At 46.5% G+C, this 25,672-nt stretch overlaps 1 protein-coding gene and 1 pseudogene across 2 annotated transcripts in view; one reads left to right on the forward strand and one right to left on the reverse strand.

The window, feature by feature from the left end:
- The window catches only part of LOC148500910 (uncharacterized), a 542,640-nt gene that overhangs the window by 208,596 nt on the left and 308,372 nt on the right, over positions 1–25,672 (reverse strand). The window lies entirely within an intron of this gene.
- The window catches only part of LOC148500912 (uncharacterized), a 229,530-nt pseudogene that overhangs the window by 193,911 nt on the left and 9,947 nt on the right, over positions 1–25,672 (forward strand). The gene's annotated exons all lie outside the window — the stretch shown is intronic.

Raw genomic sequence — 25,672 nt, forward strand, 5'->3', positions numbered from 1 at the left:
TTACTATCACTGCAGAGCTATACCATACTGTGTAACAATAATGAGACATGCCTGGCTGTACCCCAATATCTCATACTGTGTAACTATAATAAGACATGCCCGGCTGTACCCCAACATTCCCATACTGTGTAACTATAATAAGACGTGGCCGGCTGTACCCCAACATCTCCATACTGTGTAACTATAATAAGACGTGCCCGGCTATACCCCAACACCTCCATACTGTGTAACTATAATAAGATGTGCCCGGCTGTACCCCAACATCTCCATACTGTGTAACTATAATAAGACATGCCCGGCTGTACCCCAACATTCTCATACTGTGTAACTATAATAAGACGTGCCTGGCAGTACCCCAACATCTCCATACTGTGTAACTATAATAAGAGGTGCCCGGCTATACCCCAACATCTCCATACTGTGTAACTATAATAAGATGTGCCCGGCTGAACCCCAACATCTCCATACTGTGTAACTATAATAAGACGTGCCCGGCTGTACCCCAACATCTCCATACTGTGTAACTATAATAAGACGTGCCCGGCTGTACCCCAACATCTCCATACTGTGTAACTATAATAAGACGTGCCCGGCTGTACCCCAACATCTCCATACTGTGTAACTATAATAAGACGTGCCCAGCTGCACACAAACATCTCCATACTGTGTAACTATAAGACGTGCCCGGCTGTACCCCAACATCTCCATACTGTGTAACTATAAAAAGACGTGCCCGGCTGTACCCAAACATCCCCATATTGTGTAACTATAATAAAATGTGCCCGGCTGTACCCCAACATCTCATACTGTGTAATTATAAGATGTCCCCGGCTGTACCCTAACATCTCATACTGTGTAACTATAATAAGACATGCCCAGCTATACGCCAACATCTCCATACTGTGTAACTATAAGTACTGCCCGGCTGTACCCCAACATCTCATACTGTGTAACTATAAGAAGTGCACAGCTGTACCCCAACATCTCCACACTGTGTAATTATAAGACGTGCCCGGCTGTACCCCAACATCTCCATACTGTGTAACTCTAATAAGACGTGCCCGGCTGTACCCCAAGATCTCCATACTGTGTAACTATAATAAGACGTGCCAGGCTGTATTCCAACATCTCCATACTGTGTAACTATAAGACGTGCCCGACTGTACCCCAACATCTCCATACTGTGTAACTATAATAAGACGTGCCAGGCTGTATTCCAACATCTCCATACTGTGTAACTATAATAAGACGTGCCCAGCTGCACACAAACATCTCCATACTGTGTAACTATAATAAGACGTGCCTGGCTGTACCCTACATCTCCATACTGTGTAACTATAAGATGTGACCGGCTGTACCCCAACATCTCCATACTGTGTAACTATAATAAGACGTGCCCAGCTATAGCCCAACACCTCCATACTGTGTAACTATAATAAGATGTGCCCGGCTGTACCCCAACATCTCCATACTGTGTAACTATAAGACGTCCCCGGCTGTACACCAACATCTCCAAACAGTCAGTGGCCGCGATTGTGGGAGCTCCCAACTAAAGTGCTGGCTGTGAGGCTGTTAGTACTGCGCTAAACCACAAACAACTGCGCGGCTGGAACTTTCATCGGATTTGCACTCTCAGAAACATTGCGCTATATTGAATGGCGGCCAATGACTCTCTCATCTGTTTGGCGATTTTTGTCATGAGGAGGATTAGATGTAGGAGTAACACTGGCGGGGGTTGTCACAAAAAAATACAAAGGGGGAGATGTACCAAACCTTACAGATGATTTGTGGAGAAATTGCCCTTAGCAACCATCAGCTTCTGTCAATTTACTGACTGTACTTGATAATGATAGCTAGAAGCTGATTGGCTGCTGTGGGTAATTTCACCTCTGTATCTCTTTCTAAGGCTTCATACATTTCCCTCAGATTCTCTTATGACATGTTGTGTACAATGGGTGCAACATCTGGGCATAAACATGGGATTTTCTGCACTGAATTCAGACACCTTACCTATATGCTACACTGTAATGGTTGTTACACGGAGCTAAAGCAGCCACTACTAACAGAGTGCAGAGTGCTCTATACATTATATCACACACAGGTCATACTAACTGTACCCTGCTGTGTCCTCACACTCTCCGGATCTCCATCTCAGTATGTGTAATAGAGTGCAGGCATGGTCTATACATTATATCACACACAGGTCACACTAGCTGCATCCTGCTGTGTCCTCACACTCTCCATATCTCCATCTCAGTATGTGTAACAGAGTGCAGGCATGGACTATACATTATATATCACACACAGGTCATACTAGCTGCACCCCTACTGTGTCCTCACACTCTCCGGATCTCCATCTCAGTATGTGTAACAGAGTGCAGGCATGGTCTATACATTATATCACACACAGGTCATACTAGCTGCACCCCTGCTGTGTCCTCACACTCTCCGGATCTCCATCTCAGTATGTGTAACAGAGTGCAGGCATGGTCTATACATTATATCACACACAGGACATACTAGCTGTACCCTGCTGTGTCCTCACACTCTCCGTATCTCCATCTCAGTATGTGTAACAGAGTGAAGGCATGGTCTATACGTTATATCACACACAGGTCATACTAACTGTACCCTGCTGTGTCCTCACACTCTCCGGATCTCCATCTCAGTATGTGTAACAGACTGCAGGCATGGTCTATACATTATATCACACACAGGTCATAGTAGCTGCACCCTGCTGTGTCCTCACACTCTCCGGATCTCCATCTCAGTATGTGTAACAGAGTGCAGGCATTGTCTATACATTATATCACACACAGGTCAAACCAGCTGTATCCTGCTGTGTCCTCACACTCTCCATATCTCCATCTCAGTATGTGTAACAGAGTGCAGGCATGGACTATACTTTATATATCACACACAGGTCATACTAGCTGCACCCCTACTGTGTCCTCACACTCTCCATATCTCCATCTCAGTATGTGTAACAGAGTGCAGGCATGGTCTATACATTATATCACACACAGGTCATACTAACTGCACCCTGCTGTGTCCTCACACTCTCCTGATCTCCATCTCAGTATGTGTAACAGAGTGCAGACATGGTCTATACATTATATCACACACAGGTCATACTAGCTGCACCCTGCTGTGTCCTCACACTCTCCGGATCTCCATCTCAGTATGTGTAACAGAGTGCAGGCATGGTCTATACATTATATCACACACAGATCATACTAGCTGCACCCTGCTGTGTCCTCACACTCTCCTGATCTCCATCTCAGTATGTGTAACAGAGTGCAGGCATGGTCTATACATTATATCACACACAGGTCATACTAGCTGCATGCTGCTGTGTCCTCACACTCTCCATATCTCCATCTCAGTATGTGTAATAGAGTGCAGGCATGGTCTATACATTATATCACACACAGGTCATACTAGCTGCACCCTGCTGTATCCTCACACTCTCCGGATCTCCATCTCAGTATGTGTAACAGAGTGCAGGCATGGTCTATACATTATATCACACACAGATCATACTAGCTGTATCCTGCTGTGTCCTCACACTCTCCATATCTCCATCTCAGTATGTGTAACAGAGTGCAGGCATGGTCTATACATTATATCACACACAGGACATACTAGCTGCATACTGCTGTGTCCTCACACTCTCCATGTCTCCATCTCAGTATGTGTAACAGAGTGCAGGCATGATCTATACATTATATCACACACAGGTCATACTAGCTGCATCCTGCTGTGTCCTCACACTCTCCGGATCTCCATCTCAGTATGTGTAACAGAGTGCAGGCATGGTCTATATATTATATCACACACAGGTCATACTAGCTGCACCCTGCTATGTCCTCACACTCTCCGGATCTCCATCTCAGTATGTGTAACAGACTGCAGGCATAGTCTATACATTATATCACACACAGGTCATACTAGCTGCACCCTGCTGTGTCCTCACACTCTCCGTATCTCCATCTCAGTATGTGTAACAGAGTGCAGGCATGGTCTATACATTATATCACACACAGGACATACTAGCTGTATCCTGCTGTGTCCTCATACTCTCCGGATCTCCATCTCAGTATGTGTAACAGAGTGCAGGCAAGGTCTATACATTATATCACACACAGGTCATAGTAGCTGCACCCTGCTGTGTCCTCACACTCTCCGTATCTCCATCAGTATGTGTAACAGAGTGCAGGCATGGTCTATACATTATATCACACACAGGTCATACTAGCTGCATCCTGCTGTGTCCTCACACTCTCCATATCTCCATCTCAGTATGTGTAATAGAGTGCAGGCATGGTCTATACATTATATCACACACAGATCATACTAGCTGTATCCTGCTGTGTCCTCACACTCTCCATATCTCCATCTCAGTATGTGTAACATAGTGCAGGCATGGTCTATACATTATATCACACACAGGACATACTAGCTGCATACTGCTGTGTCCTCACACTCTCCATATCTCCATCTCAGTATGTGTAACAGAGTGCAGGCATGATCTATCTATACATTATATCACACACAGGTCATACTAGCTGCATCCTGCTGTGTCCTCACACTCTCCATATCTCCATCTCAGTATGTGTAATAGAGTGCAGGCATGGTCTATACATTATATCACACACAGGTCATAGTAGCTGCACCCTGCTGTGTCCTCACACTCTACGTATCTCCATCTCAGTATGTGTAACAGAGTGCAGGCATGGTCTATACATTATATCACACACAGGTCATACTAGCTGCATCCTGCTGTGTCCTCACACTCTCCGTATCTCCATCTCAGTATGTGTAACAGAGCGCAGGCATGGTCTATACATTATATCACACACAGGTCATACTAGCTGCACCCTGCTATGTCCTCACACTCTCCATATCTCCATCTCAGTATGTGTAACAGAGTGCAGGCATGGTCTATACATTATATCACACACAGGTCATACTAGCTGTATCCTGCTGTGTCCTCACACTCTCCGTATCTCCATCTCAGTATGTGTAACAGAGTGCAGGCATGGTCTATATATTATATCACACACAGGTCATACTAGCTGCACCCTGCTATGTCCTCACACTCTCCGGATCTCCATCTCAGTATGTGTAACAGAGTGCAGGCATGGTCTATACATTATATCACACACAGGACATACTACCTGTATCCTGCTGTGTCCTCACACTCTCCGGATCGCCATCTCAGTATGTGTAACAGAGTGCAGGCATGGTCTATACATTATATCACACACAGGTCAAAGTAGCTGCACCCTGCTGTGTCCTCACACTCTCCGGATCTCCATCAGTATGTGTAACAGAGTGCAGGCATGGTCTATACATTATATCACACACAGGTCATACTAGCTGCATCCTGCTGTGTCCTCACACTCTCCATATCTCCATCTCAGTATGTGTAATAGAGTGCAGGCATGGTCTATACATTATATCACACACAGGTCATACTAGCTGCACCCTGCTGTGTCCTCACACTCTCCGGATCTCCATCTCAGTATGTGTAACAGAGTGCAGGCATGGTCTATACATTATATCACACACAGGACATACTAGCTGCATACTGCTGTGTCCTCACACTCTCCGGATCTCCATCTCAGTAAACTAAAAAAGCACCAGTTTGAATCTCTCTAGGAATGTATATCTCTGGATGTTAGATACTCTTAAACCTCTAAGGGGACCTATTGAAACATGTTAAAGAACCGGCCAGACTCAAATGAATAAGCAAAAACATACTGGAGTACACAAATCAACGTTTTAAACAATTGGGATCCACCATTACCCTCACTTTGGACCTCCAGGCAGTAAATGTAATACTTTCCAAAAAGATATTTATAAAGCTTAGGTTTATATCTCAGGTAAAACAGAATAAAATCAGAACAAGAAATCACATGCAAAGATGTTATTACCATTAGTGATCATTGATAATTTCAGGCAGTAGTTGTCAGGAAGGATCATTGGTAATATCCCATTGAAGGGAATGGGGAGGAAGATCGACAAAGGTCATTTGCGTAGTGGACATTAAAGGACAAGAGTAGCTGGTAGCAGACAAAGATATGATGAGTGTGGGGAGGAGACTTCTCAGATCTCTGGGCTGGTAATACACAGTGACATGATGAGAGGAGGAGAGCAGGAGTATAATAGAGGCTGATGGCTCCTGATGTATGGGATACACCAGAGAGTGTGTGGAGGAGACTGGTCAGATCTCTGGGCTGGTAACACACAGTGACATGATGTGAGGGGGAGAGCAGGAGTATAATAGGGGCTAATGGCTCCTGATGTATGAGATACACCAGAGAGTGTGGGAAGGAGACTGGTCAGATCTCTGGGCTGGTGACACACAGTGACATGATGTGAGGGGAAGAGCAGGAGTATAATAGGGGCTGATGGCTCCTGATGTATGAGATACACCAGAGAGTGTGGGGAGGAGACTGGTCAGATCTCTGGGCTGGTAAAAAACACGTGACATGATGTGAGGGGGAGAGCAGGGGTATAATAGGGGCTGATGGCTCCTGATGTATGAGATACACCAGAGAGTGTGGGGAGGAGACTGGTCAGATCTCTGGGCTGGTAACACACAGTGACATGATGTGAGGGGGAGAGTAGGAGTATAATAGGGGCTGATGGCTCCTGATGTATGCGATACACCAGAGAGTGTGGGGAGGAGACTGGTCAGATCTCTGGGCTGGTAACACACAGTGACATGATGTGAGGGGGAGAGCAGGAGTATAATAGGGGCTGATGGCTCCTGATGTATGAGTTACACCAGATTGTGTGGGGAGGAGACTGGTCAGATCTCTGGGCTGGTAACACACAGTGACATGATGTGAGGAGGAGAGCAGGAGTATAATAGGGGCTGATGGCTCCTGATGTATGAGATACACCAGAGAGTGTGGGGAGGAGACTGGTCAGATCTATGGGCTGGTAACACACAGTGACATGATGTGAGGGGGAGAGCAGGAGTATAATAGGAGCTGATGGCTTCTGATATATGAAATACACCAGAGAGTTCGGGGAGGAGACTGGTAAGATCTCTGGGCTGGTAACACATAGTGGTAAATAGGTAATGAACAGGGCTCTCACTATGGGTTTTTTCAAACTTAAAAAAAAAGGGGGGGACTGGTCAAATCACTGGGCTGGTAACACACAGTGACATGATGTGAGGGGGAGATGGGGCTGATGGCACCTGACTCCTCACTGTGCAGATACAATTCCCTCATAAGCTTGTACATTTATGTAGTGACTGAGCAATGAGAATGTTATAAGTGTTTATAACTCACCTGTGCTGATATCTGTAGGGATATTTTCCTCGTTACACTGCTTATCACTCATCACATAAGTCTCTTCTTCTCCCTCTATATCCTCTGCCTTCATATCAGTCACATACGTCTCTTCTTCTCCCTCTGTATCTTCTGCCTTCATATCAGTCACATACGTCTCTCCTTCTCCCTCTATATATTCTGCCTTCATATTAGTCACATACGTCTCTCCTTCTCCCTCTATATCTTCTGCCTTCATATCAGTCACATACGTCTCTTCTTCTCCCTCTATATCTTCTACCTTTAGATCAGTCACATACGTCTCTTCTTCTCCCTCTATATCTTCTGCCTTATTATCAGTCACATACGTCTCTTCTTCTCCCTCTGTATCTTCTGCCTTCATATCAGTCACATACATCTCTTCTTCTCCATCTATATCTTCTGCCTTCATATCAGTCACATACGTCTCTTCTTCTCCATCTATATCTTCTGCCTTCATATCAGTCACATACGTCTCTTCTTCTCCATCTATATCTTCTGCCTTCATATCAGTCACATACGTCTCTTCTTCTCCCTCTATATCTTCTACCTTATTATCAGTCACATACGTCTCTTCTTCTCCATCTGTATCTTCAGCCTTAATATCAGCAAGATCTTCACTCTAAATGATCCATATAACAATAATGTCTGATTTAATTGAGACTAAACAGTATAATATCAGTGTATAAGACACACACAGCTTCTCTCCAGATCATATAGTGACAGTCACTTTGGTATATTGGTGAGACCATAAATCCCACCTACCTGATCCTCCTGTAGGGTCCTGTGATTCTCCTCTGTACAATCCTGGGAATACAGAGGATGGGGACATCTCTCTGGGGTATATCTGTTACTGGGTCCATCTGTAGGAGACACACAGTGACTGAGTACATTGTATATATAGACGTGCCCTTACACATCTTTACTGCAGTCGAGCCAAAAAGCCCCATACGGAGTGCCAAGTCCCATGAAACACTGCTAGCGCCAGGTGACTTTTTTGCATCTTTTTTTTGCTGAAAATGTGTCTAAGTCACAATGCAAAGTAACCAGCAGATTAATTGACATGCAACACTTGTATATTTTTGTGAGACTGAGTCTCTGAATCTGTATATGAAGTGGTACAATGTAGCGGCCGCAGCTTTTTTCATTCCAGGTTCCGCTGTGCATCATATACAGACATAGGTGCAAACAGATATACAAGTGTCACATATCACATTAATCAGCACAGTTGCTGGTGTGTCCTAGTAGCACGGGACCTGGTAGCTCACTCACGCCAGACAAGTCACACTGTGTGCTGCTATTTAGGTTAGATTTGAGGACACATCTGTATGAAAGACGCCCAACATTAGCAGAGTAGCACGGGACCAGAGTGAGCCGCCAGGCAAGTCACACTGTGTGGCGAATTGAGAATAGATGTATGACGACACATCTATAAGTGATTATCAGGTGATGTGTATATATAGGGGGCCCCCATACCTGCTCTCCCCTGTACAATAAATGACAGTCTCCTCTTACCCAGTGATGTGAGGGGCCGGTGATTCTCCATCATCACGTCGTTGTACAGACCCTTGTGTTCCTCTATATACTCCCCCTCCTGCATGGAGACATAGACAGTGACATCCTGACACCTTTTAGGAGCCTGACAAACACAATGACACAGTCATCACCCAGACACATCCCCTGGTGTTACTGTATAATGTCCCATTCCCAGCAGTCACCTCTCCAGTCATCACACAGACACATCCCCTGGTGTTACTGTATAATGTCCCATTCCCAGCAGTCACCTCTCCAGTCAGCAGCTGAATGATCTTGTTGGTGAGTTCCAGGATCTTCTGGTCATGGCGTCTCTCAAGTATCAGTGAGTGAGGTGGAGGCACCATGATGGGGCTCCGGGTCCTGCTCAGTCCTCCTGACACACGGGGATGGCTGCTGGGTGCCTCACACTCACTGGATGTCTTCTTCACTACTGTGTAACCCTGTGTATTGGGAAAATATGAATGAGAAGGTCAATTAAACTCCTCCTAAATGAGGCTGTTTATTCAGGTGATCAAATTGCATAATATTCAAGTAGACTATTTTGCAAAAAAAAAAATCTTATAACAATCTCCCATATATGTGAAAATGTGGAGTATATTGTATTTTTTGCAGCCCCAAAAACTTTTTTGTAAGTGACAGAAAGAGAACAATATAGTGACAGAAATGTAATAAATACCAACACCAGTGAGAACTGTGGGATTAATACTATATCTGAGACCGACTCCCTGCTGCTCGGATATTACTATAGATATAAGTGATGTCACAGTGACACTCCCAGATCTCCTCACCTCCCCGGTCATGTCCCTGTATTATTACTATAGATATGTAATGTCACTGTGACACTCCCAGATCCCCTTACCTCCCCCAGTCATGTCCCTGTATTATTACTATAGATATAAGTGATGTCACAGTGACACTCCCAAACTCTCTCACCTCCCCAGTCATGTCCCTGTATTATTACTATAGATATGAGTGATGTCACAGTGACACTCCCAGATCTCCTCACCTCCCCAGTCATGCCCCTGTATTATTACTATAGATATAAGTGATGTCACTGTGACACTCCCAGATCCCCTCACCTCCAGTCATGTTTCTGTATTATTACTATAGATATAAGTGATGTCACTGTGACACTCCCAGATCCTCTCACCTCCCAGTCATGTCCCTGTATTATTACTATAGATATAAGTGATGTCACAGTGACACTCCCAAACTCTCTCACCTCCCCAGTCATGTCCCTGTATTATTACTATAGATATGAGTGATGTCACAGTGACACTCCCAGATCTCCTCACCTCCCCAGTCATGCCCCTGTATTATTACTATAGATATAAGTGATGTCACTGTGACACTCCCAGATCCCCTCACCTCCAGTCATGTTTCTGTATTATTACTATAGATATAAGTGATGTCACAGTGACACTCCCAGATCCTCTCACCTCCCAGTCATGTCCCTGTATTATTACTATAGATATAAGTGATGTCACAGTGACACTCCCTAACTCTCTCACCTCCCCAGTCATGTCCCTGTATTATTACTATAGATATGAGTGATGTCACAGTGACACTCTCAGATCTCCTCACCTCCCCAGTCATGCCCCTGTATTATTACTATAGATATAAGTGATGTCACTGTGACACTCCAAGATCCCCTCACCTCCCCAGTCATGTTTCTGTATTATTACTATAGATATAAGTGATGTCACAGTGACACTCCCAGATCCCCTCACCTCCCAGTCATGTTCCTGTATTATTAATATAGATATAAGTGATATCATAGTGACACTCCCAGATCCCCTCACCTCCCCAGTAAGCAGGTAGATGATCTCCAGGGTGAGATTTAGTATCCTCTCAGTCATCTGACTCCTGACCTTGTACATCTTCAGTGATCAAGATCTGACTACTCACTGCACAGAAATCTAGGAAAAAATATAATTATTAGAAGCTATTTCTTACCAGAATATTTAGTCACATCTGTCCCTGCCCCAGGGGAGCTTACAATCTACATTTCCTACCACATAGACACTCACACACACTAGCGGTATTTATGAAGAAGCCAACTAACCTACCAGTGTGGCTTTGGAGAGTGGGAAGAAATTGGATCATCTGGAAGAAACCAATGCAAACACGGAAAAACATACAGAATCCTCACATACAGGACCTTGGTTGGGAATTGAATTCACGACCCCAGAGCAGAGTAGAAATGCTGTCCACTACACTATCGTGTTGCTTATATAAATGTAAGAGTACAATGAGTGACCACTAAGTCCCCACATTCCCAGAGACATAGAGTCTAGGTCAGTGTTTCTCAGAAGTTCCTCTGACCCAGCTTCATAGGGCTGCTCACTAACCACCACACGGCAATGCTGGAGTAATTTGTACACCAATGGTCCTCTCATGGACAATAATCTTGATGCAGGGAAGCCACCTCGGTCCTGTAAGACCTAATTTTTAATCTATCTTCTGATGAGCTATCTGACAGCGAGTACAAATTACTGAGCAAAAGACTTTCATTTGTCCCTACTGTACCCTTCAATGAGTTTCAATGTGACATAGAGAAAAATACCCTACAGAGAAAACTTAAACTCAAACAATTTTTTAAAGATCAAGTGATGAAATACAAGGATCAAACTCCTTCTAAATTGAAAGCTGTGGGCCCCCGCTGCTCTTTTGAACCCCAATCGAACAACTCCAGTATCAAAACATACGTCAGAATCTTGGACCATGAGTTAGCAACACTGAAATCAAAAAAGTTCCGATTCACCCTAACCTCTCTGTCTTGGAATGCCAAGCACTGTTTGCATTATCCAACAACAAAAATCTTATAATCCGCCCTGTGGACAAGGGTGGTGCTATAGTGCTGCAGGACCTTACTGATTATCGATTAGAAACTGAACGCCAACTTTCTGATAGAGATGTGTATTCTAAGCTTCCTGGTGACCCTAGAGCATCATGCAAGAAAAAAATAATGACTATTCTTCAACAGGCTATGGACTTGCAATTGATCACAGCAAAACTTATAGAGTCATTCATTCCAGCTTTTCCAATAGTAACCCCTGTTTTACTTGATCCCTAAGATCCACAAAGGCGTTGATCCTCCACCCGGACGCCCCATAGTCTCGGCTAAGGGCTCGCTATTACAGCACTGTGCAATTGTTTTGGATCATTTGCTGCAGCCCCTGATTCAGAACGAACCTTCATTCTTACTTGATACCACCAGCTTTCTGGAGAGAATTAAATATATTGCTTGTGTACCTAAAAATTGTTGGCTTATAGAAATTGATGTAGTCTCTTTATATAATTAGATTCCTGAAGATTTCGGTTTGGTATGTGTATAAAAACTTTTGTCTAGGAAACCAGCATTTGAGCCTGCCATGTGTGATAGCATTCTGAGATTACTGGAAGTGCTACTCACTAACAACTTCTTAATCTATGATAAAAGCTTTTTCCTACAGATAAAGGGCTGCGCTATGGGTTCTAGCGCAGCCCCGGTCTATGCAAATATCGTGATGTTTGAAGTAGAAAGATACTTTCTATAGCGATACACAGGTTGTTGAAACGATACTTTCCTACTCTTGTTTTATTGATGATCTGCTCCTCTTTTGGAGTGGAGAATCACATGAGTTCCAGCTATTCATGGAAAATCATAATAAAAGCAATTCACCTATTAAGTTTACCTTTAACATGAGTAGGCATGAAATTAATTTTCTAGATGTAAAAATAATTATTAATAACAACTCTATAATTACAACATTATACACAAAAATCACAGATAGAAATTTGCTGATACAAGCGCAAAGCTGCCACCCCAGAAGTCTGATCCGGGGGCTCCCCTACTCACAAATGATTAGGGTGAGGCGTACCGATAGTGATCCTTTGAGAGCCATCACTCAACTAAATGAGCTTATTGAAAGTTTTTATGCCAGAGGCTACTCACGAAAAGCCTTAGAGCAAACTAAAGAAAAAGTTATGGCGCTTAATAAGGGATCAACTTTTATCACGGAAAGAGAGGAAAAATGTTTCTATTCCAAAATTTCCTTGGGTCAACAGGTTTAACACAGCGTCCCAAGTGATTAACCAAGTTTCTAAGAAACATTGGCCTATCATCGAATCAGACAGCAATTTACATCTTACTGGTGACCAGCTTATGCCATGTTATTCACGAGGACACAATTTGCGTGATCGCTTGGTGAAGACCGATATTTCTAAGTTGAATAAAAATCCCTCAACTAGGTTCTTTACACATGCAAAAGTGGGTTGCATTAAATGCCCGTATATCACATGTCAATATCTCATTGCAGGTGATTCGTTTTCGCATCCCCATAGTGGAAAAAAGATCTCCATCAAGTACTTATTGAGCTGCAATAAAAGTTATGTAGATTATCAAGTCATCTGCCCATGCGGCCTCACCTACATTGGTAAGACCGAAAGGAAATTTAAGGAGCGTATGGCGGCACACCGCTCCGCCATTCGTCAAGCCCTAGAATCAGGCACCAGTGAGCAGCCGGTAGCTCGGCACTTTGCCATGTTTAAACATCCCTTTGCCAGCATACGCTACCGTATGATTGACCACGTCCCCCCCCCTTTGCGTGGAGGTGATCGAGCTTCAAAATTATTACAGTGTGAAGCACGTTGGATATCCTGTTTGGATGTGGTCCATCCTAGGTGCCTAAATGAAAGTATTTCATATGCTAGTTTTTTGGAACTTTAATCTGTCCTCATGGAGCCTTAGGTACAAAGGCACTATAAATTCAATTAGTAGCCCAACTGTGGGTTCTCCAATATCGCACTGATGTGTCAGCTTTTCTGACTTTGTGCGTATAATGGTAACATAAAGTTTATGTATTAGCTTCTCTGTGGGCTGTTTTCTTGATATTGGTCCAAGATGTCAGCTGTTAGGGGTCTCTTTAGCTTGTAGCGACTAAAGTTACCATTACTTAGCACCCAGCTGAGAGCCATGTGATTGGTGCAATAGGTAGTCATGTATGTGTATTGTGTTTCTTTATATGTCTTTTTATATGTATTCATTTTTGACCATTAGGAGTTACTTTAGTAACCATGGTGATGGTGTCACAGGTATGAGCGTCCTCTCTCACGCTGACAGCGTGATGATGTCATCCAGCAGCGCCGCCGGGTGGGTGCGCAGTCCCAGAGCCGGGGGAACGGCTTCACGTGTGGTGAGATGCCTGTATATAAGGTATGTTTGTGTACAGCTTTGTTATCTTGAAAAAAAGTCTTTATTGGACTAAAACGATGATATACCCCACCGCCTCTTGTCAGCTGATGTTGTATGCTGTGAGTGCCGCACATCCGTTCTCTCTCTCTCTCTATACACACACACAGCACTGGGCCATGATGTATATGTCTGACCACAAATGATACAGATAATCACTATATACATCTCCCATCACACAGCTGGTCAGTGCTGAGGGGTTATTGGCCCTGGTTAGACCAGGCTTTATATCCTCTTTCTGTTACATTCTGTGTATTTCCTGACTTATTACAGATAACACCTCGGTCATTTCTTACTGACACTATTACAGGTTATGTTTTATTATTAGTTGTTGTTACCTGAATAATGCTAATGCAACACCAGAGCCTGCTCCACCTGTATTATACCAACACTGGGGACTGCTCCACCTGAATAATGATAAGACAGCACCAGAGTCTGCTACAGCTGTATTATACCAACACTGGGGTCTGGTCCACCTGTATAAAAATAATGCAGCAGTCTGCTCTAGCTGTACTATTATAACAAAAGGTTCTGCTCCACCTGTATTATACCAACACTGGTTTCTGCTCCACCTGTATAAAGAGAATACAACACCAGAGTCTGCTCCAGCTGTATATTTGTAACAAAAGGTTCAGCCCCACCTGTATTACACAGAACACTGGTGTCTGATAAACCTTTATGATAATGAGGCACGACAGTCTGCTCCCCCTGTATAATAACAATAAATACCATCACCTGCTGCTTATTCCTGTTGGGACCGTCACCCGGAAGCTGCAGTTATACACAAAGACACGCCCCTCTAGATAACCACGCCCCTCTCTACCTTAGCTATGGCTACTGTCTGCCCCGCCCCTCTTACCTTAGTGACCGCCCTCCTCTCATTCGCTTCACAGCGGTGATTGGCAGAAGCGAGTAGCCAATCAGGAGGTACAAAGCGGGAAGGACGGCACGGAACTAGCAACCACCTGCACCTGCCGCTCACTAGAGTAACAGCTATATAGTGTAATGGTGTCCTCATCTACGGTGACCGGCGGCCATATTCTTATAGTCTCTAAGTCACAGAGCGCGAGGGCGAGGCCTCAGGGGCTTTAGCTGCCATTTTGTCATAGACATTCCAGACAGGCGGAGCTAGGTAACGCGTCCTGTATATATTATGTTATTAACACAGCTCCCGGCACACACTGATATGTGGTATTATTATATAGGGGAGAGGGGACTGTACAGTGATATATGAGGGGGGAATAACACAGCTCCCAGCACACACTGATATGTGGTATTATTATATAGGGGGAGGGGACTGTACAGTGATATATGAGGGGGAATAACACAGCTCCCGGCACACACTGATATGTGGTATTATTATTATTATATAGGGGAGTGTACAGTGATATATGAGGGGGAATAACACAGCTCCCGGCACACACTGATATGTGGTATTATTATTATATAGGGGGGAGGGGACTGTACAGTGATATATGAGGGGAATAACACAGCTCCCAGCACACACTGATATGTGGTATTATTATTAATATATAGGGGAGTGCACAGTGATATATGAGGGGGGTATTACACAGCTCCCAGCACACACTGATATGTGGTATTTTCTACATCAGGGTCCATAGGGTATCCACAGGATACCTTGGGGTATAGGTGATGATGTCAGGCATCGGGCACCATAGAGTTAAGTTTTCAGCCTGCCAGGATGCACTAGGGTCCCCCTCCTATACCCCGCCCCCGAGCCAAGGCATCTCAGTTTCGTTTGGTGCCCGGCTGGAGTCGGATGCACCTGTTAGAGGGGGGCTAAGAAGAGCCCCTGAAGTTTCCTTCAATGCAGCTGTGGCTGCACATCTGGAAGTACAGCATGGACAGTCAGTGCTGACGTCCATGCTGTCTTCCCTACACCCCCGCCGGTACCAGAACGCCGGTACCGATCCGGGGATGCTGGTAAGCATCTGGGGTCACAGCTAGCGGTGACCCCAGATGTTTGGGACCATAGCCGGATCCAAGGGGGCAGCAGGTAAGCAGCGGGGTCCCGCGGTGGGACCCTGCTGAAACATGGTCCAGAGTCCCCAGGCAGGGGGCTCCCTGGGGACTGGCTGCAGCGTGGAGCCAGGTACATAACCTGCGACTCCACTACCCCCCTGGGACAGCGGACCGCGGCTGAGCGGTAGCGCTGCGGCGTCCCAGGGGTTAATTGCATGCCAGGGGAGCGCGCCTTCCCTGTACACAGCCGACACCTCCCCCGCTGCACACAGCCCTCTCTGCACTGTGCTGACTGGTCCTGTGGAAACGCTCCTCCCCCAGGCCGGCCTCCTCTATGCTCCTCGGTGGCCATCTTTAAGAATGCATGGTGAACGCTGTTGGAAGCTTTGGAGCGGTGGAATCGCGGTCTGGGTCCCCCGGCATACCTCTCCTCCATTGGTTCAGGTCTGTGTATGCAGCGCTGTGTCCTACCAGGCTCTGTGTCTGCGTAGTTGAGTATCAGCGCTGATAGTGCAGGAATTGATTTTCTTTGCATTGTATGTGACTTCTGCTAGCGCTGCTGCCTGTACTTTCATTTTCTACTGTCAGCCATTTCATTGTCCCTGATCTTTCTGCTAAAGCCCTTGCAGTGCGGTGATTGCAGGGTGGTTTCACACTATACTAACAAGTATCAGTGAGAGGGGTCACATACTTACCATCATGTCTGAGAGTGACTTTCCTCTCCAGCTTTTGTGTACTACATGTAAGGTACCAATAGCGGAGGGGGAGGGTAGCGCGGAGGGGCTATGTCGGCAGTGTTATTTATTGGCGCGGCCGATTACTGACAGTAATCGGCCCCGGTACAGGAGCCGCCCTGGGCTTGTTTCGCCAAAGCGCTTACAACCCTAGTGGGCCAGTTAGCTCCGCAGCCTGCGTTCTCACAGATGGGATTGTCCCAGCAGTCAGTGGTGTCATCACCCATGCAGGATTTCCCGAGACTATTGATGGTACCGCACAGTCCCCCTATTTCCCCTCCCCAGGTCTCTCAGGAGCCTGCGTGGGTTAATTCTCTGACAAGTTCTGTCGGACGTGTTACAAGGGGAGTCTGTGTTGAGGCCACATAAGCGGCCCATGGCGTCTCTGTCCGTTCCTTATGAGGATGACGACGTGACGTCTGATGATGGGGAGATCCTGGATCTTTCTACCAGGAACCTCTCCGTACTAAAGAATCGGAAGCTAGGTCCAAGGTATATATTCCTGGACTTATTCGGGCGGTCCGCACAGCTTTAGTGATTGAGGATGAAGATCCTCCGGTGTCCAAGTCTAAATATGCCTTTTTTAAGGATATTAAGGGTGATGCCACAGTGTTTCCTCTTTCGGGTCAGTTAGTGGACCATTTAGAGGAGGCGTGGAAACATCCTGGCAAACGGTATCAGCCGCAGAGAAGCTTGGCGGTGGCTTATCCGTTTGCGGATAATTATTTTTCTAAGTGGGAATCCCCTCCACAGGTGGATTCTCGTGTGACACGCCTAGTCCGTAGTGCCACATTGCCCATGCCCTCCATGTCTTCCCTGAAGGATGCTACGGACCGAAAGGTGGAGATCTGCCTAAAGTCCGTTTATTCCCTTGCGGGGGGGGGGGGCAGCTAGGTCGGCTATGGCCATTTGTTGGGTAGCCAGAGCTATGGAGCGCTGGGCTGATACTTTGGAGGCGTCTTTCGATTCTGACTGTTCGGCTGAACAGACCGAGTTGATAGGCAATCTCCGGGACTCGGCCACTTATATCAATGAAGCGGCCTTGGATATCAGTACCCTGGCGTCTCGGATTTCTTCGGCAGCTGTAGCTGCTCGTCGCACCTTATGGTTGCGATCTTGGAAGGCGGACGCTGATTCCAAAAAGGGCTTGGAAGCTTTGCCTTTTAATGGAAAAGTCCTATTTGGACCCGACCTGGACAAAATTGTAGCCACACTGGCGGCAGCCAAATCTGCATGTCTCCCGTCTGCTGCAGTTCCTTCCAGTTCAGGTACGTCGTCCTTTCGGCCTTATAGGGCCCAGGGTAGGCCTAAAGCACACTCCTTTCCCCGACAGGCTGGCCCCCAAAATTCGGCCAAGCCCCGGAAGCAGGCCTGGAGTACCAGACGTCCGGCCCCTAAGCCAGATGACAAGCCTGCGTTTTGATGGTCAGGGCCTCCCTTTGGGGGATCCCAAAGTGGGAGGCCGCCTGCTGCAGTTCGCCCAGTGTTGGTCGGTTACCACGACAGACACTTGGGTTCTCGAGGTGGTTTCTCACGGGTACGCCCTCTCCTTTCGGCACAGGCCCCCATCTCGATTCTTCACGGGTCTTCCATCAGACCGGAACAAAGCCTTGGAACTGCGGAAGGTTTTGCACACTATGCTCCAGGCTGGAGTTATAGTGCCTGTTCCATTCTCCCAGAAGGGCCAGTGTTTCTATTCCAATCTGTTTTTGGTGCAGAAACCCAATGGGTAGTTTCGTCCGATCCTCAACCTCAAAGCACTCAACAAGTCTTTGCGGGTGCCGAGGTTTCGGATGGAGACCCTGCGGTCCATCATTCTGGCGCTGGGACCTGGGGATTACATGGTGTCGTTGGACATAACGGACGCTTACCTGCATGTCCCTATTCTTTTACGCCATCAACAGTTCCTCGGGTTTGCAATCCGCAACAACCACTTTCAGTTCCAGGCGTTACCTTTTGGGCTGGCGACAGCACCCCGTGTTTTCACCAAGGTGATGGTGGTCATGGCGGCTTTCCTGCGGCTGCAGGGAGTCCGCATGTTACCGTACTTAGACGACCTTCTGTTGGTGGCAGGATCTCCAGAGCTCCTTCTACGCCACTTGGACCTGACCATTGCGGTACTGCAATGGCACGGCTGGTTGATAAACTGGCAGAAGTCCACCCTGATCCCGTCTCAGCGGATTCTGCACCTCGGAGCCTTATTGGACTCCGGACAGCAAAGGATCTTTGTGACGGGGGAAAAGATCTCTGCCTTGCAGTTGAGGGTGCGCAGTTGTCTGCAGAATCGTCGGGTGTCTCTGCACTCGGCGATGAGGTTACTGGGCTCCATGGTGTCGGTATTCGACATGGTGGAATATGCCCAGTTTCACTCCAGACCTCTGCAGCAATTGATCCTGTCCAAATGGAATGGACTGCCTCAGAGTCTAAAATCCCAGACAATGGTGCTTACTCCGGAGGTTTGCCTGTCCCTAGCCTGGTGGTTGCAGACGACCCATCTCAACAAGGGTCGTCCGTTCTGGGTGGCGAATTGGGTCCTGTTGACAACGGACACCAGTCTTCGGGGCTGGGGAGCAGTCACGAGTCCACACTTGTTCCAGGGCAGGTGGACTCGGGCGGAAACAGCTTCCAATAAACATCTTGGAGCTCCGCGCGGTGTTCAGTGCTCTCCAGCAGGCACATCGGGTTCTCCAAGGTCACCCAGTGCAGGTCCAGTCTCACAACGCTACCACCGTGGCCTACATAAATCGGCAAGGAGGAACCCGAAGTCGGGCGGCTCTCAAGGAGGTGTCCCGAATCCTGGTTTGGGCGGAGCGCAATCTCCCGGCCATATCAGCAGTATTCATCCCGGTAGTTCTAAACTGGGAGGCGGACTTTCTCAGTCGCCAGGACGTTCATCCGGGGGAATGGTCTCTGCACCAGGACGTCTTTCAACTGCTGGTGGACAGGTGGGGTCTTCCAGAGATCGACCTCATGGCGTCACGGCACAACAACAAGTTGCCGGTGTACGGGTCTCGCACAAGAGACGAAAAGGCGTCTCTGGTGGATGCTCTGTCCGTCCGGTGGACGTTCTGGTTTGCTTATCTGTTTCCTCCGTTTTCCCTTCTTCCTCGGGTAATCCGAAAATTCAAACAGGAAGGAGGGATGCTCCTGTTGATAGCTCCCGCGTGGCCCCGGAGGCACTGGTTCTCAGACCTCCAGGGACTGTCCGTGGACATTCCTCTGCGGTTGCTGTTACGCCCGGACCTCCTGTCACAGGGTCCTTGTCTTCACCCAGACATGACTCGGCTGTCTTTGACAGCGTGGCTGTTGAGACGGCCATGTTAAGGTCCAGGGGTTTTTCCAGCTCTGTAGTGCAAACTATGCTAAGAGCTCGGAAACCATCTTCTGCAAGGATATACCATCGTGTGTGGCATACGTTCTTCCAGTGGTGTCGGCCGAGAGGTTATGCTCCTCGGGAGTTCCGTCTGTCTAGAGTGTTAGCTTTCCTACAGGCGGGACTGGACCATGGGCTTCGCCTTGCGTCCCTGAAGGTGCAGGTGTCAGCTCTGTCCGTCTGGTTCCATCGTAGGATTGCTGCAATCCCTGATGTGCGCACCTTTATGCAAGGTGTTCTCAGAATTCAGCCACCTTTTGTTCCACCGGTGGCGCCTTGGGATTTAGCTGTGGTCCTGAGGGCTCTCCAGGGATCGCCGTTTGAACCACTGGGCTCAGTGGACCTCAAATGGCTGACAGCTAAGACAATTTTCCTTCGGCCATTGCTTCGGCCAGACGTGTTTCTGACTTAGGGGCTCTCTCCTGTAGACCCCCTTTTCTGATTTTTCATAGGAACAGGGCGGTGCTGCGCACTCGTCCTGGTTTCCTTCCTAAAGTTGTTTCCAGTTTTCACATCAATGAGGAAATCGTTGTGCCGGCTTTTAACTCACCGGATCTTTCGGTGGGTGAGGCCACTTTGGACGTTGTGCGGGCCTTAAGGATTTATGTTGACCGCACTTCGTTTAGGAAGTCGGACGCCTTGTTTGTCCTCTATGGCTTCCGTAAAAAGGGTTGGCCTGCTTCAAAGCAAACTTTGGCAGGCTGGATTCGTATGGCCATTTCAGAAGCTTATCTTCATGAAGGCCTTTCGGTTCCTTCCTCTGTGAGGGCTCATTCCACTAGGTCTGTGGGTCCTTCGTGGGCTGCTCGACGTGATGCCTCTGCAGTCCAGATCTGCAAGGCTGCCACTTGGTCCTCGGTCCATACCTTTGTGAGGTATTACGCGTTTGACACCTTTGCCTCTCAAGATGCTTCCTTCGGGCGGTGGATTCTCCTTTCAACACAGGAGCGTCCCCACCCTTAAAGGATACTGCTTTGGGACATCCCCAAAGTATCCTGTGGATACCCTATAGACCCTGATGTAGAAAATATGAGATATGGTAAGAACTTACCCTTGTTATCTCTATTTCTACGAAGTCCATAGGGTTCCACAGGACTCCCGCCCTGTCGCACCTGTGCTACAGATGGGCTTTGCTCTGGTCACCGTTTTTTCCGTCTCCCTCTGGTGAGAATGTGATTCTTGTGTGTGTCCAGATCTTTTTTCTCTCTCTTCCTTCTCCTCCGGCCTATGGCTTGGTACGTAACTGAGATGCCTTGGCTCGGGGGCGGGGTAAAGGAGGGGGACCCTAGTGCATCCTGGAAGGCTGAAAACTTAACTATATGGTGCCCGATGCCTGACGTCATCACCTATACCCCAAGGTATCCTGTGGAACCCTATGGACTTCGTAGAAATAGAGATAACAAGGGTAAGTTCTTACCATATCTCATATTATTATTATATAGGGGGGAGGGGACCGTACAGTGATATATGAGGGGGAATAATACAGCTCCCAGCACACACTGATATGGGGTATTATTATTATTTTATAGGGGGGAGGAGACCGTACAGTGATATATGAGGGGGTATAACACAGCTCCCAGCACACACTGATATGTGGTATTATTATATATTGGTGTCCAGGACACAACAAGGAACTACCATGTGCCGAAAACCAGACCTCTCAACTTTACTGACGAAAAAGATCATCTTGTATTGACTTCAGGAATAACAAAGACTGTATTTATATTCCTGGTGAGGATAACCAATGTGGGGCACCCCATTATTAATACCTTTTGATGAATTTTTACTTTTTTGCCCACCCTTTTAACCTCTCCTCCCCAAATGACTTTATTGGAGCATACCCCCCAACCCCTGATTCTTATAGACTCCGTTGGGAGTATTACCCCTCACCCCAAGGGCAATACTCCCCACATGCAGAGCTTACCTGATGATCAGTGCCCCCTGCTGCAGCTAATCTCTGTACTTGCAGAGATCAGCCAAATATCTGTCCCTGGCACATGTGCTCCAGAATGCCTTTATCACGACATTCTGAAGTGATCTCGTTGGTAACAGACTGCCGCAGTATTGCAGGGTGGTTCGGGGAGTCAGTGGGCATTCGTTCTGCATATATATAGATCAGATGTCCTCTGAAAAACTGAGGGACACAGTGGCGTTGTCATGGACCTCTCTATTGAAGCACAGCTGATTACGGTCACATCACATGCTACCACGCCAATTAAATGGTTCACAGTTATAAACAAGTTTGAGGATGTGGATAAGTAACTTGTGAGACTAAACAGATAATATTTTGTAATGTAAATGTAATCTGTGTATTCTTTTCAGGTATATTATGATTAAGTGCTTGCTGGGTGTTGTGACTGTGAATAATTAAATGATACGTAATTAATAGCAATAGATAATATTTAGCGTTATAAGTGAAATAGTTGTTCAAGCCTATAATAATAAAGATGAGTTTATAATAAAGTGTGTAAGTAATACAGAAACACCTGGAATGATTATACATTGGTGACTAATAGTCAGACTCTCTGATCCTTACGTCCTGTGTGTAAAAGGGGTAGAGGGATGTAGCCTCAGTCTTAGAGAAGAGTCCTATTTGTCTAGAACCATAAAATCTGTTATATTTGTACTCGCATAATGTTTTTGTATCCTGGAATTACAGCATATAGAGCCCCATTGGAGCCCCCGCCGTACCTGAGGAGAATTGGATATGGACAGTATAACTCAAAATTAGCGTTCCCGGGTTCTGTCCTCCACCCGCGGGCTGCACGCGGGTGGGGAGAATGGCAGTGCAGCGGTTACTGAGGGTGAATGGATGCCGTGCGCATGCATCCATTCACAGTGACCACAACGCTCAGGGGATGCCTGTGATGTCTGTAATTGCCGGGCACGCCCCCAAGACTGACAAAAAGGGATGCGTCATAAAGACATGCCCCCTTTTAATTGGTCACGCCCCCTTTTCGGGCACAAGAGTGCCTTCGGCGCTCACAAAAGGGCCTTTACTCTAGGTCCGGCGCCCTGCCTGCCCCCGGACCTAGAGTGAACACTAATAATGACGGTGTCTGTTGTGAGGAAGTATGTCACTGCCTGTATACCAGCCTCCTGATTAGTGTCGGTATAGACAGACCCCCGTATCCCTGGTTATCAACCCATCTGGTGAGGCCATCAGAGCTGCTGGTTACATGGGAAGGAAGCTTAGTCCTATGTAATCTCAGATGTCCATCACGGCATATGCCGGCTTTGTCAGCGAGATTGCCTGTCCCTGATGGGATGAGGGCAGGATGGTGGGCATATGCTGTGTGTATGCATCTAATGCTACTAGTGGTCTGAGTATTGTCCCTGCTCTGATGGCCTCTGCTGCCGTGTATTGGTAGGGTTCCTCATAGCTGCTTACATCATAGTGGTTTCTCTTGCTGCTTCCCTATTGCATATTGTTGTTGGCCATAGTAACACTTTCCTGGACGACTTCATGATAATATTTCTCCACCCTTTGTTAGATCTTAGATGTTCAGCTCCTCCTAGATGTTGTGGCTGTAATGAGTCCAGTTCCTTGGAGATAACATCCAACCGCTGGACAGATGGTAAAATCTGGATACAATTTGGATTTTTTGTTTTTCAATTTTTTTATTCTTTCTCTGTAGCTTAAATGGTCCCTGTTTCCAGCACTAATTCTCCTATGGAGCATGCCTGGTCCTTGCTAGAGTCCTTGCTGTTATATTTGTGCTGTGCTCTCTATTAGAGTAAAATTGGCGTAATAATAGTTTTCTTGCAAACAGCTGTAAATGGCCTTATAATTGGATATGTTCTATTGGCTATGTCCCATTGTATATGTAAGAGAAAAGGATAATCCCTGGCTGAGGAGATAAATGTGGGCATTACTGAGGACTTGATCGGAAACATTGCTTATTATTTCTTTCTGTTCATCTTTTTGGTGGTAGCACATATTCCTTCCAGTAGATATCTTCTCTCCAGTTCCTTCTCTCCTCTTTATATTACCATTGGTCTCGTCTGTGTTCCTCACAGCTGCTCTGAGTGATCCAGATTGCGTCTATGTTCCTCACACCTGTCTTGAGCGATCCAAGTCGCGTCTGTGTTCCTCACAGCTGCTCTGAGCGATCCAGGTCGCATCTATGTTCCTCACAGCTGCTCTGAGTGATCCAGGTGCTGTCTGTGTTCCTCACAGCTGCTCTGAGTGATCCAGGTCTCGTCTGTTTTCTTCACAGCTGCTCTGAGCGATCCAGGTTCCGTCTGTGTTCCTCACAGCTGCTCTGAGCGATCCAGGTCCCGTCTGTGTTCCTCACAGCTGCTCTAAGCGATCCAGGTCCCGTCTGTATTCCTCACAGCTGCTTTGAAAAGGTTCCAGGCTCCTGAATGTATGTCTTTTGCTTAGGAAACAGATAGTTTATCAGTGGTATAGACAGGCATAATAAGGAGCATATAGTGGTAATGCTCAGCCAACGGGAGTCTTTATAATGGAATAATGTATCATATATATGTGCGAGGAATGATAATGTATTGGCCATGTCCCAGGAGAGAGTTATGGGGGATTTCAGGAATCTCTCCCAGAGCTTGTGACAAAACCTCAGCAATGCCCCATTCTGATTATGTATGTATTTATGCATGAATGTTATTTCTATGTATGTATGCATGTATGTAATATGTTTGTCTCTAGGAAATAGAGTGAATAGTGTCATTTGTGTAATTATATTTTATGTAATTATGGGGTCTGACATTGTCTGTTTCTCGGGTGACATTAAAACAGAAACTAAATTATCTGAAAAGCCCCCATTTCTGTCCCATTGTTATGTAACTGGATACCTGTAATGACAGCTGTGGAGTCAGGAGCATAGTGACATATAAATTGTTTATTGAAACAAAACCATAGTGCAGGCAATGCAGAGAATCCAGGAGTGATACATGAACCGGACTGGAACTGGTGGTAACAGAAACATAAAGTTCTGCAAAGCTGGATACAAACAAGACCCATATGCTGCAGAGTGGATGAGTCAGAGTCACATGTAGTAATAGGAGGGACAGCTTGCAGAGGCCCAGCTGGCTTTAGCTGCACATATTATAGGCTGGGGATATACAGACTGGGTACAAACAAGAACCATATGCTGCAGAGTGGGTGAGTCAGAGTCACATGCAGTAATAGGAGGGACAGCTTGCAGAGGCCCAGCTGGCTTTAGCTGCACATATTATAGGCTGGGGATATACAGACTGGGTACAAACAAGAACCATATGCTGCAGAGTGGGTGAGTCAGAGTCACATGCAGTAATAGGAGGGACAGCTTGCAGAGGCCCAGCTGGCTTTAGCTGCACATATTATAGGCTGGGGATATACAGACTGGGTACAAACAAGACCCATATGCTGCAGAGTGGATGAGTCAGTCACATGTAGTAATAGGAGGGACAGCTTGCAGAGGCCCAGCTGGCTTTAGCTGCACATATTATAGGCTGGGGATATACAGACTGGATACAAACAAGA

This window comes from Taudactylus pleione, unplaced genomic scaffold, assembly GCF_031769625.1.
Source record: "Taudactylus pleione unplaced genomic scaffold, aTauple2 ptg000540l, whole genome shotgun sequence".
In the NCBI taxonomy this organism is placed as follows: Eukaryota; Metazoa; Chordata; class Amphibia; order Anura; family Myobatrachidae; genus Taudactylus; species Taudactylus pleione.